The sequence below is a fragment of the Hakea prostrata genome, chromosome 7 (genome assembly GCF_041222555.1).
Source record: "Hakea prostrata isolate BN-2017 chromosome 7, UWA_Hpros_2, whole genome shotgun sequence".
Lineage (NCBI taxonomy): Eukaryota > Viridiplantae > Streptophyta > Magnoliopsida > Proteales > Proteaceae > Hakea > Hakea prostrata.
The window spans coordinates 30,196,990-30,215,577 of NC_142606.1; the positions used below are offsets into that span (position 1 = coordinate 30,196,990).

At 39.8% G+C, this 18,588-nt stretch overlaps 1 pseudogene; it reads right to left on the reverse strand.

Moving 5' to 3' along the window:
- Nucleotides 1–4,476: 4,476 nt before the first annotated feature.
- The window catches only part of LOC149010883 (putative receptor protein kinase ZmPK1), a 62,397-nt pseudogene continuing 48,285 nt past the window's right edge, over nucleotides 4,477–18,588 (reverse strand).

Consider the following 18,588-nt stretch of genomic DNA (forward strand, 5'->3'; position numbering starts at 1 on the left):
CAACCTAACCCAAATGAAGACATGGGAGAGATCATAATCCGAAAAATCAATCTCAATAAGTCAAAAAAGGTTAGGGTTTCATCATAACATATGGCTCATGAAAAGGTTATGATCACGGAAAGAGAGGGAATGATTGTTATCAAGAAAATAGCAAGAAATCATAGGAAATCTAGTTTAGGTTAATAGAAACATTACCCATGAGGTTTCCCTTACATGGAAGGTTACAAAAGGTTTCCAGAAAGATCATTCAAGGGTTAGGGTTAAGGTTTCAAGAATCTATTGGCTAGGGTTAAGATCATGATGATGATCATAGATCTCAAAGAATAGAATGAGATCATGGAATAGATGGTTGCAAGGATGCATCATCTTTTTCCTGATCTCAAACAAGAACAAGAACGAAGAAAGAATAATTAGAAATCCTAATTAGGTTAAACATGGATCATGAAGAAAATATAGTGTGATCAAGGATAAAGAATTAGAGAATGATAGGTTACAATTTTAGTAAAGAAAACACATTGATTGGCTGTTAACAAGATCAAACTAAGGGTTCTTGATTTTATCCAAGAGGTTAGGGTTTCACCCTTTTTTTTTTGGCTCCTAATAAAAAGGTTGAGAGCACCGGATGAAGGGAAGTAAATAAAACAAGAAAATAAAGATGATCAAGTTTAGGTTAACACAAATATCACCCAAGGGAAAGAGAAACAAAGAATGTACAATCTGAAAAGGTGTTGGGGAGTTTCCAACAAATAAAAGAACATTAGGGTTTCATATATGGTTACCTCTCATGAGAGTTGGTTACCTCCCATGAGAGTTACCCATAATTAATCCTCACAAAAACAACCCAAGATAGATAAAGGAATATCTCATTAGTATTTCAAAATAAAGAATGGAATTAGGAAGGGTCTACCAATGAGAGAAAAATAAGGTTCACAATTAAAGTGAAAGGAAAGAAATTCAAATCATACAATTAGGGATTTACTAATAAGAATCCGTGTATCCCACGGAAAGACTAGGGAGAATAAAGATTTACCCTAGGGCAAAGAATTTACAATCAAGAAAGGTTTCGAGGAGGGTCCAAATGAATTAACAGAAATAAAAGGGTTCCCAATTGGTTACCCTCTCATGAGAGTTACCCAAGAATTTCCCCTCAAAATCTCTCCCTTCTGGTTTTCAATGGTCCAAGGAATATCAGGGATCAACTCCTCAATCATGAGGACACAAGGGAAGGTCATGGTAATAATATGAGACCTTCCCACAATCATAAAGATAGGTAGAAAATTAGGGAAAGTGTCATCAAGATCTTTGGTGGAATCAAATTCAAGAATCATCGCCATATGGCTTCAAGAACATAGAGTGAATTGGGGGATTCACTCTAGGGCTAAAAGAATTAGAGAAGAGGTCATTACAGTAGTGTAATACCCCTCTCATGAACAGAAAATCAAAAGTAGAGAAAAAAGAATGAATTAAAGAAGAAACGAATTGAATACCAACCTCATAGAAGAGAAACCGATGAAGAAATCTGAACAGCTGCTTGAGGATCTTCCTTGGCTTCGAAGGAGAGGTTCTAGGGCTTTTCCCACGTTCTCCAAGGCTTAGAATAGATTGAGAGTGAAAAACATGGAGTTCCCCCTTTTAAATAGCACAAAGAGTTCAAGAGTTACTAGGATTTCACCAAACTGACCCTGTTGGTTGATTGGTCGCCAAAGAAGAAGTTCTAAGGTCCTTCCCACGCCATCAAGAGGTTTAGAAACATGGTGGGATAGCTTACCACGAAATTCAAAGAAATAAAGCTTTTAAAAACTTTCAAAACAGAAAATTACCAAAATGCCACTGCTTGGACAGCTTGTTCAAAAATAAGGATTTAATGGGCCTAACTTCAATATTTTTGGATGGGCTTCTTTCAACACATCATACTACTTACCTAGTATGGAGGGAAGTCTTCAAACCAGGTCCAACTAAGTTTTAGGTCCATCAACCAAGTTCTTCATCACAAATAAATAGTTCAACTCCAAATCAAATAAGGTTTCCATAAAGAAACACCATCATCAATATCCATGGGTTTTGGGTCAAACACCATATCTTCTACTGAGATGGCCCACAAGGACATCTTCCTCATTTTGGAACATTGGATCAACTCTAAGGGAAAGGTCTGACATGGTTTCCTAAGATTTTCAAAGATAGTAAAACTGAAATCACGGTCCAACTTCAAAGTCAACATTAAACAAACCTGACTTCACCCAAAATAGATCGGGTTTCCGGGCTAGATTTGGGCTGGGTGTCACATCACCATTTGGCCTGAGTATTGGTGCTTGTATAGGGTTAATCTTATCCTAATGCAAGTCATCTATTAAGTCACATCTATTTAGGGTTAGATACGTCCAATCATCACTTCCCACGATCCTTTCCGGTACCTTTCCCACTAGAGTCACTATCTCCTTATTGGCTACATAAGCTCTTAACCCTATTGGTCATCCACATATAGTAAATGGGAAGCTCTCGTGTCCTCTCATGCTTACTACAATCTTGAGCGCCCACGAGCCCAAGTCTACCACATGCAACCTACCAATGAATGGCCCCCACAATGTAATTCATGTCCTCTCACGGGTTGGTTACCGGTCTTGAGCACCAACAAATCCCCATTGCTGCCACGAGTCACTCGGTCTCAATTCCCCTTCCGATGGGTCAAATATGACAAGGATTTCCTAACCAAACACTTCTAGATATGCCCTAAGTATTTCAACCAGTAGTCAGGGGAAGCGCCAAAGGGCACCATAGGAAAGCCTCCCATAACACTTCCATTGGTGTCCAAAGACAGAAACTCCAAAAGGGCATTTCCCACTCTACAACTACAACCTAGGCATTCACATCATATCATGATTCCATACATATCTCATCATAGTCCAAAACACATACAACATCATTCATGATTCATTCCAATATGTAAATCACAGTATGAACATGCTACTATACTTACAGAAGTGATACAATGTTAAGAATTGAAACAACAGTAGATAACTTATGCATTCGCATCACATTAGAGCAAGCATGTAAATATGCAAATTGTGAGTGGAATACTCACTTCGTATCCCGAAATTATAATCTTCAAGTAAGAGATCAGAGATCAATTCCAAAATCACCTAAACAAGCATAAGAAAACATGTATAGACCATAAGAAGTAAATCCAAGAGATAGGAGTCGAAACGGAGCAAAATATAGCAAAATTGGAGTTACTGACTCAATGGGTCAATTGGCTAGCAACCTGACCCATTTGACCAGGCAGTCGACCCAATAAATAGTACAGAACAACAAACCCTAAATCGGTCATAACTTCTTTGTTTAAAGTCTAATTATTCTGAAATTCGAAGGGGGAACCCCACAAAAACATACTAAGACTATCTATGAAGGTCTAAGCATCAACAAGGTCAATGAAATATAGTTCTAACAAAACCCCTATTAGGTTAAAACCACAGATCAACACAGAAAGGCTAGAATGAATAGGGATTTATTCAAAGAGATAGAAGATAGTTGATTAGTCATGGAAAATTGATAAGAAACAAGTCTAATACAGATTTGAATGGAAAATTACAATAGGATTAGAACATGCTATCAAAACTCAATCAAAATCAATGAGAATCACCATATGGCTTCAAGGAATGCATAAAGTGAATGGGGATTCACTCTAAGACAAAAGAAGATCAGAGGTTGGGCCATTATAGTAGTGTAATACCTTCCTCATATTCAAAACAATAAGAAACAACAATAGAGAGAAGAGATTAGAGAAGAAAGAGGTAGAATACCAACCTTTAATGAGAGGAATCAAAGTAGAAGCTCTTGGTTGAATGCTTGGGATCTTACTTGGCTTGAGGAGAAGGCTCTAGGGTTCTTCCACGTTCTCCAGAGATTTTAGAAACAAAAGAGGTTGAAAATCACGTAGTCTCATTAAATAGAGCATCAAAACCCTAAATAGAAGTTGTTAGCCAGATTCTGTCCTCTTAGGTCGATTGCCGGGTCTATTGGCCCAGTCGACCCACTAGTCGACCCAGGCTGATAACAAGCCCAAAAATAGGGATTTCAAGCGCTATACCTCAAAAATTTTTATAGGGCTTCTCCCAACTCAACAAGCAACTTACCTAGCATTGAGGGACCTTCCAAAACATGTCCAACTAGGCCTCAAGTCCATCAACAAAGGTCTTCAACATTAAGGTGCAGTTCAACTCCAAATCAGAAAAGGTTTTCAAAAGGGAACTCCATCATCAATCTCCATGGGTTTTGATTCAAACACCATGCCTTCCACTGAGATGGCCCACAAAATCTTCTTCCTTCACTTCAGGACTTCAGATCTACACTAAGGGAGAGGTCTAACTTGACTTCCTAGGACCTTCCAATGATATCAACACTGTACTCAAGGTCCCACTTCAAGGTACTCTATTTCATCCAAAACAAGTAGGGTGTCCAGGATAGGGTTTGGGCTGGATTTCACGACTGACCAGGGGCACCATCAGGTATGGTCCCATTAAGAACACCATCGTTCTCATTGCTTCCAGTACCAACATTGCGATTCCTCAAATTACCATTATGCAAAAACTGAGAAGAATCAAAATACTGAAAATCGAAGATTCATCAATATCCACTTGGTCAAAAGCTTGGAAAACTCAAATCAGGCTTAGAATCATCAATATAGTCATCAAATAATCTTTCATGGGTCCAAAAAATCAAATTTTTCCAAAATTCAACAAAAATTAAGCTCACTGTGACTTTGGGTCGATTGGTTGGTCAATTTACACAGTCGACCCACACACACAGGTACGTGAATCCAAGCTTTTAAACCCATTTCTTCAAACTAAACCAGAATACAACTTGCAAAACTTAAGAGAGGGCTCTAGGGAAAAAGGTTTTCAAGGTCTCCCAAGGTGATTCAAGGTCACATAGAGCTTCAACAACAACTCCATTGTACACTTTGATCTTCATCTCAAGGTATACACTCTTCCATCTCTCAAAACTTCAAATCCTTACTTGCATTCTTCAAAAACCATGAGATACTTGCTGCAATAGTTAGGAATCATGCCTAGGGACACTTAGAAACATGCTCCATGTAATGTTAACACAATGCCATGCTTCTACAACAAGTTCTATCAAAATCATGCTCACTTTTTCACTATTCACACAACCGAAAATCCCCTTTTTGAAAAACTTAAACCATTTTCAAACCACAAGGAATTTTGTCACCAAATCACTTCCTACATGCTTGAAATGATATGGTAGAGGTGTGCATGCAATTTGATTGAACAAATTCCAAAATTCAATTTTGACCTAAAAAGCAAAAATCCCCTTTTCCTTCTTACTAAATTTTCACCTTTAAACCATGCATATTGTTGTAACTAATATATCCACTGCCGGTTCATACCGGTCAAACCAATTTTAGTTGGGTTCGATCGAGAGAAGAGTGATGATCCGATGGCTATGATTGAAAAAGTTTTATAAGCGGGAAAGCAAGTATAAAAGCGAGGGAAGATCTGAAAGAAGGTAAGTCTATAGAATCAACCAAAACTCTAAGCTCACTCTGATTGAACTCCATTACTAGCATTTTAGAAGCTCCAGAGAGCTCTGAAAGACCACCGACACCATACTGACTAAATCGTCGGAGACGAGACGCCGATCAAGACGGTCGGCTCCGTTTCTTACTGGTATTATGTTTCTTTCAGGAGTGAGAGGTTGATCGATCAAAGAGCAAACCAGATCGAATCAGATCTGAGGAGTTCAGTGTGGAAAACTACGGTTCGAGGCGATCGGCAGAAATAGCACCAACATTTTGGCGCCGTCTGTGGGAACTCAGTTCAGAGCAGAAGCTATGGCTCAATCACCTGAGCGAGAGAAGGAATTACCGATAGAAATGGCGGAAACAAGCCAGAGGGAGCCGAGGAGAGTAAATCCAAAAAGAAGAACGAGAGAAGTGGTTCCAATACCGCAAATCCCAATGATGCAGACTTGACAAGAGGAGAGAATGATGGAGGATCACTCACCTCGTCCAACTGATCAGTTTGAAAGGCAAGAAAAACAGTTAGCAGATACATTGGCGACGTCTCGTCCAAAGTTAGATCCAAATTTGAACGCTGAGCGGTTTGAGAGCATGCAGCATCAAATATTGGAGACACAAGATCTGATGAGGACTTTCATCAAGCAGATCGGAGTACATCCTGAGGAAAGAGTTCCGGTTTTATCAGCTGGAAGATCTCGAACTCTTTCCCGAGCAAAAGCGACCTCTGTCCCAAATTCTCAGATTCAAAAGTCAGGAGGGAGCCGAAGGAGGTCATTTCTAAAGGAAGGATCAGGAGAGAGCGCGGATCCAAATTATATTCCACTAGAGACTGAAGATCAAGAATCGTCCAGAGATGATCAATTAAGTCATATCTGGAGCAAAAAGAGTAGAAAGCGTTGGGGATTGGAGAGATAAGAAAGAAACAGGAAAATCAGGAGATTGCAGATCTGAAATCTATGGATCAGAAATCAGTAAAAGATTTTGCGTCCTCGATGATCAGATTCAGCGACTGGTGAACAAAGATGACGGAGAAAAAGTTGAGGAAATAATGAACCAAAATCCATTTGCTAAGGACATTATGTCAGCACCATTGCCGTGCAATTTTAAACTTCCAACATTCACGATTTATGATGGAAGCACAGATCCAATGGAACACTTGGCTCAGTTCAACTCTGTTATGATGTTGGCAGGTAACTCTGATGTTTTAAAGTGTCGCTCATTTCCATCTTCCTTGAAAGGATCTGCAACAACCTGGTTCTTCAGCTTATTACCAGATTCCATTAAGGATTTTAAGGATTTGATGAAAGTATTCTTGTCAAGATTCCAAAGTAGCATGAAAAGCAACAAAACTGTTGATAATTTAGCTGCAATCCGTAAAAAATCGGGAGAATCAGTTCGAAATTACATGAAGAGATTCAATTAGGAATCAATTCAGATTAAAAATTTGAATGAGGCAGTGGCATATGACACTATGTTCAGAGGCCTAACAAATGAGCATCTTCTGGAATTCCTGATCATGAACAAGCCGGCGAATATAGCGGAATTGACAACTCGTTGTAATCAGTATGCAAATATGAAGGACATTCTCCAACCAAGAAAAGAAACGACAACGATGGGAGTTAAAAGGAAAGATGATGGAGTTGGGAAATCTAATCAGAGAGATCAGAGAGAGCGAAGGAATAGCAGGAGTTTTTCAAGAAATATTCCTGATCGTCAATACAGAAGGGACATCCCAAGACCATTCCAAGAAAACTACACTCCTCTCAACGCAAGAAGATCAGAAATTCTGATGCGAATTCAACATCAGGGATTTATGAAATGGCCATTACCTATGATAGCAGAGGCGGATGAGAGGAATCCGAATAGATTCTGCAGATATCACAAAGATCATGGTCATGATACTGATGACTGCAGAATCCTGAAAAATGAAATTGAGCGACTAATCAGTCAAGGAAGATTGGACCAATTTGTTCAAAAGAGAAATGGGGGCAACAGAAGAAATACCGCTGATCAGCCGAGAAGGTGGAATAATCGAACACCAGCTAGAGAAGACCAAACCAAGGGAGATTTTCAGTGCAATTCTCCAAAGGAAAATGCTAAACAGTAGGAAAATCGGCAAATTCAACAGAAGCAGTCCCCCGTCATGACCATCCTGGGAAGTTTGGATTTAAATTCAATTTTAAAATCTAAGGCGCATGCCAGGTATGTAAATACTGTTGAATCTCATGTTACTTCTAGAAGAATCAAAATGATGAAGGAAATAGTCTTCATGGAGGAAGAAATGGAAGGAATTCAAGAACCACACGATGACGCCATTGTGGTGGTCATTGAGGTGGCAAACAAAGATATTCATAGAGTTCTGGTAGACACAGGATCATCTGTAGACATAATGTCTTACGAAGCTTTTCAGCGGTTGAAGTTGGATACGGTCAAGATAAAACCTTGCAGCACAAGGCTATTTGGATTTTCTGGAGAGTCTACTTCGATAGAGGGGACTGTGGAGCTAACAATAACACTTGGAACACATCCACAAATGGTAACTACAGTTACTAAATTTTTGTTAATAAAAAGTTTATCAGCATACAATATAATTCTCGGGAGACCAACGTTGAATACTATTGGTGCAATAATTTCGACAAGACATTTGAAGGTCAAGTTCCCAACAGAATGAGGCATTGGAGAATGCAAATCAGATCAGAAAACTTCAAGGCATAGTTATACAACTTTTTTTAAGGATTCAAAAGCACAAGGTAAGGCACTCGCCTTTACTGTGGAAGTTACGAATAACAGGGATGAGGAAAAAATTCAAAGAGGTGAACCAGTAGAAAAGCTGGAAAAATTTTGTTTTGGTTTGGAGAATCCAGAAAAAGGGACCATGATAGGAGCTGATCAGAATAGTCAAGACAAGGAGCAATTGAGAGAATTTCTTCAGCAAAACGCAGATGTCTTTGCCTGGTCAGCACAAGACATGCCAGGTTTAAGCAGGGAAGTGGCAGAGCATTGTCTATGGATAGATAAATCTATCAAGCTAGTGAAACAGAGACGAAGGAACTTCTCATCAGAAAAGCATGATGCAATTTATTGAGCAAATTGAGTGTCCAAGATGGTTAGCAAATGTGGTAATGGTAAAAAAGCATAATGGAAAATGGCGAATGTGTGTAGATTACACTGATTTGAACAAGGCATGTCCCAAGGATTGCTATCCTTTGCCACGAATTGATCAGTTAATTGATGCAACATCAGGTCAGCAAATGTTGAGTTTTATGGATGCCTATTCTGGTTATAATCAAATTCTTATGAAGAAGGAGGATCAGCCTCACACGGCATTCATGAGCAATCGGGAAAGCTATTGTTATAAGGTTATGCCTTTTGGGTTAAAAAATGCCGGTGCAACATACCAAAGGGCGATGAACAAGCTGTTTGCTGATCAGATTGGAAGAAATATGGAGGTTTATGTAGATGATCTTCTTGTAAAAAGTCAATTTAAATCTTATCATCTAGCCGATTTAAGGGAGTGTTTTGATGTATTGAGGAGAAATGGAATGAGACTCAATCCTGAGAAGTGTGCATTTGGAGTTTCATCTGGTAAATTCCTGGGTTTCATGGTCACGTAGAGGGGTATTGAGGCAAATCCAGAAAAAATCAGGGCTATCTTAAATATGACAGCACCCAGTAGTATGAAAGAAATTCAAAGCTTAACAGGAAGAGTTGCAGCATTAAGTAGATTTATATCAAGATCAGGAGATAAGTGTGCACCATTCTTCAAGGCGTTGAAAAATCTAAATGCACTCAACAAATTCAAATGGTCGGAGGATTGTCAGAATTCATTTGAAGAGCTGAAGAGGAGGCTGACCAGTCCACCAGTTTTATCTCGACCAAAGCCCGGAGAGAGCTTGCAGATATGTCTATCTTCTTCAAAGGCGGCAGTAAGCACGGTGTTAATCCGGGAAGAAGGTACTGTTCAAAATCCTATCTACTTTGTAAGCCATACATTGTTAGATGCAGAATCTAGATATCTGGAATTCGAGAAATAGGCTTTCGCCTTAATAATAGCAGCCAGAAAGCTCCGACCCTATTTTCAGGCTCATCCAATTATTGTTCTTACCAATTGGCCTTTAAAGAAAATACTGCATAAGTCTGATCTGGCAGGGAGAATGGTATCATGGGCAGTAGAGTTAACAGAACATGATATAGATTATAAACCTAGAACTGCAATAAAGGCACAAGTTTTGGCTGATTTTATTGCTGAAAGTATTTCATCACCAGAGGAGGAAAAAGATTCTAGTAAGGTGTCTTTTGTGTGGACCTTACATGTAGATGGGTCAAGTCATTCACAGAGATCAGAAGCGGGGGTGATTTTACAAAGTCCGTTCGGATTTGTAATTCAAAATGCACTTCGGTTTAATTTTCATGCTTCAAATAACGAAGCAGAGTATGAAGCTCTTATTGCAGGATTACGACTAGCTAGATCCCTCTGTGTTCAAAGCATTGAAGTAAAATGTGATTCTGAGGTGGTGGTTAGTCAAGTCACGGGAGCGTATGGTGCGAAAGATGATCGAATGGTCAGTTATCTTAAAGAGGTATCGCAATGTAAGGAGTGGTTCGCACAATTCTCAATCATGAGGATATCTCGAAATCAAAATAATGAAGCAGATTCTCTGGCAAAATTGGCATCCGCAAAGTCTATTTCTATTCCACAAACTGTATATTATGAGGAGCTAGATATTCCGACATATTCAGAATCAGAGATAATGGAAATTGACGCAGAGATATCTTGGATGGATCCTATTATACAATATCTGAAGGATGGTATTCTTCCTGAAGATAGGGAGAAGACCAGAACTGTGAAAAGAAGAGCTGCCAGGTTTATTCTAAAGAATGGGTTATTATATAAAAGAACAGTTTCTGGGCCACTTTTGAAATGCTTGTGACCCTCTGATGCTCTTTATGCCTTATCCGAGGTCCACAAAGGAATCTGTGGAAACCACTTAGGTGGGAAAGCTTTGGCTTATAAAATTCTAAGACAAGGATTTTATTGGCCACGTATGCAATCTGAGGCGATTGAATATGTAAGAAGGTGTCATCAATGCTAGATTCATGCACCAATTCAGAACCAGCCAGCAGAATAGCTAACATCAATTCTTAATCCTCTCCCATTTGCTATGTGGGGTATGGATTTGTTGGGACCTTTTCCTGTTGCAACTGGAGGGAAAAAGTTTGTAGTGGCTGCAAGCGATTATTTCACGAAATGGGTAGAAGCAAAAGCCTTGGCAACAACTACCACTAGTCAAATTGAAAAGTTCTTCAAAAATCATGTCATATTCAGATATGGCCTACCAAAGATTCTACTGACTGATCACGGACCACAATTTGACAATGAAAGATTCAAGGAATTCTGTGCAGACTATCATATTGAGTGCAAGCACTCATGTGTGGCGTATCCTTAATGCAATGGCCAAATTGAGGTAACTAACAGAACACTTCTGCAGGGAATAAAAAGGAGACTGGATGAAGCGCATAATCTGTGGATCGATCAACTACCTCATGTACTATGGGCGTATAGAACTACGGTCAGGACTCCAACAGGTGAAACACCTTTCAGACTGACATATGGGTCAGAAGCGTTGACTCCAGTGGAGGTAATGGTGGGATCAAACAGATATGAGGGATTTGATCCAGTAACTAATGAAGAAGGATTGCGAGAAAACCTTGAATTTTTAGATGAAGTCAGAGAAAAGGCCTTATACCGTAATATGGAATATCAGAGGAGAACGGCGGCGTATTATAATGCTCGAATCAAACATAAATCTTTCAGAGTAGGTGATTTGGTTTTGAGGAAAAAATCAGCATCAGATCCAAGGAACTGTGGAAAGCTTTCTGCAAACTGGGAAGGGCCATATGTGGTAACAAAAACTGTGAGCAAAAACACATATTGGCTGAAAGATTCTCATGGGAGCTGTTTGAAACGACCGTGGAATGTAATTCACCTTAAGAAATATTATCAATAGAGAGAATTTTCTCGTATTCTTGGAGAAAACATTTTATTAAACGTGGTCATCCAAAGTTTCTTCTTCATTATTAATCCAAAGGACATTTGTGAGAACCAGTTCTTCTGATCACGCCATTTCAACGCTGATCCAGGGTCATTCCTTCCAAGGATGATCCCGACTTTCCGAAGTCAGGCCCAAGTGGTCAGCCTTACGAGGTCACGTCATGCCTTTTCAATGCTGACTCAGGGTCACTCCTTCCGAGGATGATCCCGGCTTTCCGAAGTCAGGCTCAAGTAGCCAGCCATCTGAGGCGTGATTATGCTAGCTGATCCGGATCATTCCTTCCGAGGGTGATCCCGACTCTTCGTGAGTTAGGCTCAAGTAGCCAGCCTTCCGAGGCCTGGTCATGCTTTCCGAAGCTGATCACGGATCATTCCTTTAGAGGGTGGTCCCGACTCTTCGTGAGTTAGGCTCAAGTAGCCAGCCTTCCGAGGCCTGGTCATGCTTTCCGAAGCTGATCAAGGATCATTCCTTTCGAGGGTGGTCCCGACTTTACATAAGTCAGGCTCAAGTAGCCAGGTCATGCTAAGCTAATCACGGATCATTCCTTTCACGAGGGTGATCCCGGATTGTTCCTTCCGAGGAATGATCCCGACTTTCCGAAGTCAGGCTCCAGTAGCCATCTTTCTAAGGCAGCATTCGGATCGAATACAACGGAATTAATCAATAAAATAATTCAAGGATCAAGTTATATCGAGGACTATTAATCGAAGTTCAAAGGTTATCTATAAATCAACATCTCAAGGTATCTGATCAGGTATTAAAGTTCCTTTCAAATACTTTTTTGTTAGAAGTATTCCAGCAGAAGTCAATTTACAAAGTTTGATCAAAGATATATACATCTAATCAATTATGAATTGGTTAGAAGGTGATAGTTAACATTACGAAAGATACTATTCTGTCAAAACTAAAAAGACCAGAAGGAAGGAAGAAAATTTCATTCATATAAAAGTTTGACAAGTTAAAAAAACCTCATATGCAGAAGAGGTAGACAAGGAAGAAAAAGGTAAGTTCATAAAACAAAAAGAATGTTTTCTTCAAATTTGTGTTTTTGTAGATGGATCAACATCTGTAGCATTACCAGACGGATCAACATCAACAATATCATCAGCAACAGTCTCTTCATCTCCTTGAGCATGTAAGTTATCATCATCATTGTCATCTGAACCACTGGAAGAATGATCTTGGCCAGAGCTGGAGGAGTCACTCATATCATTGTCAGAATTATCTTCTGATGAGCAATCAGAGTTGGGATATTTCAAGTTCCTAAGATCAAAAAAGGTTATGGAAGGGAGAAATTATGCGGATAACAGTTTGAAATCTAAACTAGGATGAATCTTAAGGATTTCTGAAAAAATTTGATCAGAGCAATCCTTTACCATATTCTTGCAAAATCCTAGGAAGGTTGGATTATCTCCAACTTCCTTCATTGAGGAGGTAACTGAATTTAAGACTATCTGGTTTTCACTTTGTATTCTTTTCTTCTCAACTTCAAACTGTTTCCTCTCTGCTTCTAAATCTTCATGCAGTAAAGTTTTGAATTTTAAAGTTTCATCCAGGAGAGCATGAAGACTTTCTTTCTCTTTAGAAACCAAACTAAAGGAAGCATCGAGATTATCCTTTTCTGCTGTTATTTCATTGAGTCTTAACCCCAAATCATTATTTTTATCCTCCAAAGCAGACTTGTCCAGCAAAATTGTACTGAAAGCTTTCACATGATATTCTTGAGCCAACTCTAAAGTTGTATTTAGAATTTCAATCTCATTGAACTTTTCCTGGAGTTCATTCTTTTCTTTCTCAATACTTTGTGACCAGACCAAGGCTCTGGTTAGCTTTCCTTTAAAATCTTCTCTTTCATCTGTGGCAATCCTAGCCCTGTCAAGGGCATCATTCTTTAACATTTCAAGCTGAAAAAGCTCATTCCTATAATTCAAAACGGCTTCTCTCAACATAGAAACTTCTTCCTGCAATTCAGCACAATGGTCAGAGCAAATTTCATAATCAGTATGCAAGCTATCAAGATCATTCATCAAATCAATCTCTCTGAACTCAGCTTCTGTTAATTTTCTCTCTGAAGATCCCAATTTTCTTCGAAGATCTTGTACCTCATTGACCAATTCGAAGTTCTTTTTGATCAGTTCATCATTTTCCTGAGACAAAGTTTTTTCTCTCTCCAATACTTCAGAAAATGCATTGAAGGCAGCCCCAAAACATCTGTTGATCTATATATATATACATTAAAAACAATATAAGTAATCAGATCAATAGTAAATTAATTCTAAATAAAAGAAAGGGAAAAAGGTCTAATTCTTACCCCCACCCATGAGAATAAAGGTCAGAATCAGACATTCATGCAGTATTCCTCTTGTCGCGGGGGATTCTGCCTTTTATGCCCCACTCTCTAGCAACCTCCCAATTACGGCTGGCCGCATGATTTTCTTTTAAAAACCACTCAGGGTGGAGAGGATTCCCGGACTCAGCATTGCTCATGGTATCATCAACCTGGTCAGGGGCTGGTTGGAGGTCAGCTATCTCAAGAATATTTTCAGGATTAACATTTACAGCAGCATCATTTGAACCAGTTTGCATGATGATATTTTCTTGGTTTTCATGACCATTTTGAGGGTTAATTACCATGAGAGCTTCAGGTAGGGCAAGATTATTCTCTGGTAGAGCTACTTCATGAATTTCCTGGGAAATATTCTGGTTATTTTCCTCCAAAGGAGGAGCATCTTGATCACTTTTCTCAAAAGGGGGAACATCAGTAACTAGGGCAGCAACATCCAACACAGGGATGGATAAAGGTAAAACGGAAACGGAAACTTCATTCACATGGTCCTCGGCAACAACATCCAAGGGAGAGACAAGAGCATCAGCATTTTCATCACATAATTGGTCAGCTATTTCCTCAATAATACCACTTGCAGCATGTATTAATATGTCTTCAGCAATTCTCTTCAGATGGTCAGAAGAATAGTCAAATAAATCCTTACCTTGATCTTCATCCTCAACTATTTTTTCTGGGAAGATGGAAGTATCGTGAGGTAAATTGGTTGATGTGTGTGACAGTAAAATTTCTCTATTTTTTCTCAACATCAGCCTCGGTGGCAGCAGGAATTTCTTCATGTCGACTATCTTCAACAGTGGGAACTTCTGTGGGAGCAGTATAAATTTCTTTTCTTCTCTTCTTCTTCTTTGAACCAAACGAACCCTGGTCAGAAACTGGACCTGTAGACCTAAGTCTGCATCTCAGTGTATTGGAGGTTCTGAAGGTCCTCATCTTGGGACCAGGGGTCTTACTTGCAACTATTTTCACAATTTGCAGATCGTTATCTTCTCTGATGGCATCTTCTGGAGCCGGGATGGTTTTCTCCTGGTCAGGGGAATCTTTTTCAACAGTTTTTCTTTTTGAAGGATGACGGGCAGTGTGTTTCCTTTTCTTGGAGGGTTTGGTAACCCTAGAATCGGATTTCTTTTCCTCTGAAGCAATTCTTCGGAGATCAGCAACATTAGGAACTAGACGAGCAATTACTTCTGATGATAAAAATATATGATAATGAGTAAGGATTACAAAAAGAAAGAAAGGTATACAGTTGTTATTATCTTTACCTGGAAAAAGGCCGCGACTAATGAGACCTGCATCTGTCTTCAACTTGGCCGCATCTATGGGAGTTCCAGTGGGAATCATACTCCAGGTTATTCGGTCATATTCAGTAAGTTCAGGATGTACTTTCAGAGGAGATAAGGATTCCAAGGAATGTAAGCACTATCGAGACCGGAAGTTTGGATTTGGAATGGCACAGAAGAAGTACTTTTCCCGCCATTGCTTGTTGTCATGGGGAATGGAAGAATCAATGAAAATTTTGGATTATCTTCCCAGTTCACTCACAATGCAGGTTCTTCTAGCAAAATGAAGGTATCCGCGTTCGCGGGATACTTTCAAGGTGTAATGATTTTTGAAAAGGTCAACAGATGGGATACGATTCATCTGGAGAATAAACGCAAAAAAAAGTAAACTAGTCTCCAACTATTTGGAGTAAGTTGAGAAGGGCAGACATGATAATAGTCCAATAAAGATTGAACTACGGGAATCAAGGGGATTCTAAAACCTGAATCAAGGTGATCAAGGTAAATGGTGATAACACCTGGATCAATTGAGTAAGGACGGTCGGAGGAGTCAGGAACCCATATTCTAGCATCGGAAGGAAAATGGTAACTTTCCAAATAAGAATCCAGATGGGACTTCTTTATTTTGGTGGGATACCACTCAGGACCAGCATGCTTTGGGTCCATTTTTTCTCTGGACATGTTGACAGGAGTATAAATAAGAATGGCTTCATCGTGAGCATACGAAACAGGTTTCCAATCTGAAGGGTTATGCTGAGAGGAGGAAGCACCAGACACGTTTTTCATTTGCTCGCTGCTTGGAGGTATATCAGGTTGAGCAGAGGTACTGGGTACTGAAGGATTGGAAGCAGGATCCATGGCGGAGACAAGAAAGGAAGAAGAAGAAAACTGGAAAGGTAAAATCTGAAAAAGAGTGATAAAGGAAATGGCAGATAGGTATGTTTGATGTTCGCGAAGAAGAAGAGCAGAGTACGGAAAGGAACAGGTGACAGTTGACAGATATATATATATATATATAAAGAATGAGAGAAGATTTCTTGAAAGGAGGGGGAAATACACGATGGTCCAAAATCAATGGTCATTACCTTTCGTAACCGACGCGTGGGATCAATCGGCTAACGTATGAAAACAACAGTTGAAAAGAATGAAGATGATGTGTGAAAAGGCAAGGGAACAATATGATGGTAATGCATGGGAAAAAGACGAAATTAGTGATCAAGCGGCGGTCACGTTAAGGAAGCTGGAAAGTTATATTTGAAAATTCATAAAAAGTCTGACAGGAAAGCGATGGCGGCTGGTTTTAAGATAATTTGGGGGCTGAATACAGTAATATGACTCCAACCAAAACAAAGGACATAATTTCATAAGGGGCATGGTCGTAAATCAATTTTCAAGATAATGATGATATGATAACTCGCCATCAAGGTTTTGAAGAAATCGAGGATTACTTGGGGAAAAGGCGTAATAGCTGGACAAGGAATACTGTATGATTTTGGTGAAAAGGATAAAACCTGCTGATCAGAGTCTCATTTGGGTTCAACCTGATCAGCAGGCTTGGGGGCTTATGTTGTAACTAATATATCCACTGCCGGTTCATACCGGTCAAACCAATCTTAGTTGGGTTCAATCGAGAGATAAAGGAAGGATGATCAGCGACGTCCAAAGAAGAGTGATGATCCGACGGCTGTGATTGAAAAAGTGTTATAAGCGGGAAAGCAAGTATAAAAGCGAGGGAAGATCCGAAAGAAGGTAAGTCTCTAGAATCAACCAAAACTCTAAGCTCACTCTGATTGAACTCCATTACTAGCATTTTAGAAGCTCTAGAGAGCTCTGAAAGACCACCGACACCATACTGACTAAATCGTCGGAGACGAGACGCCGATCAAGACGATCGGCTCCGTTTCTTACTGGTATTCTGTTTCTTTCAGGAGTGAGAGGTTGATCGATCGAAGAGCAAACCAGATCAAATCAGATCTGAGGAGTTCGGTGCGGAAAACTACGGTTCGCGGCGATCGGCAGAAATAGCACCAACACATATGATGAATTTTTCTCAAACAAAACGTCTTAGCATATTATTCCAAGTATTATGCACATGCTAGTATGTTCAAATCGCATTTTTGCCGAAATCAAAAAGTTTCAAAAAATTACGAAAATGCCCTTCTTGCTGGATTTCTGCAAAAACAGCAATATCAAACTTCTTTTGTCTTGTCAATAGATATACGCCCCATGCCACCACAAGGACGACATATAGGTGGTAGGAGAGACAGAGGTAGGGGTAGAGTACCGCTTCTAGAGCCATGGGATGTGGTTATCCATCGGGATCGTTTTGTCACTCCACAGGTAGAGTTCCTGTACAAGGCCTACTTCGAGCACTGTCATATTGAGTATGGTCGGTTACTATTGTCACATCCACCCAGCCGGTACCCTATCTGGCATACCCGGGATGTGATCCACAGCCCCGAAGATCCATAGTTCAGGGACCACATAATCCACATCGACGATAATACAATCATGAACATATAATAATCATAAACTAACATTGAATGATCATGGAATTCAGAAATAAGGTGTCAAGACAAAATCGAGTGCGGAAATAAATATCAAATCAGATAAATTAAGAAGGCAGTGGGCGGAATCCACTCCTTCACCAAACGGAAGTGAGGTCAAAATTTAGTTAAGTACAAGTCTCAAGTCATAAAGGTAAGTTAAAGTTATTACAATTCCTCTAAGTATACTGTCACAAAAGAAGGGGTAACTACTCATAAGTCTCCTCCATAATAAATATATCTTCTTCAAAGTTGAGGACCATGGAGACCCAACATGACTGCTCCCATACAACTCCGGGGCTAACCCTGGTATGCCTGGTAATCTTCTTCGGTATGGTCACCGAAGTCTTCAACGTAGCCAGCCTCCGGATGGTAGTATGAGGTATCGGGGTCCGCCTCAGGGAGGGTGCCATCAGAGTAATCACCCGTAGAATAGCCTAACAAAATATTGCAACAGAAAAGGAATGAGTTCAAAAGAACTCAGCAAGGAAGTTATCCCACCAAACATAAACCACAAGATAATCATAAAATGATGCAGATGATATGAGGCATATAATGCAATATGACTTTATTCTAAGTATGATGGTCATCTATGGTAGACATGCTTTAAGTCATAGCACCATACTTCTTTAGGTAGTCTCAGTCACTCATCACCGGGGGGAATTGGGTCCTGCATCCCTCTCGGACAAATCCATGGTTGGGGTTTCGGTCACCGCTCTCTCACATCACCGTTTGGTCTAAGTATTGGCGCATGTCAGGGTATAGCCTAGCCCAATGCAAGTCATCTACTTAATCATATCATGCCAGTTCCAGATACTTCCATTCCTCC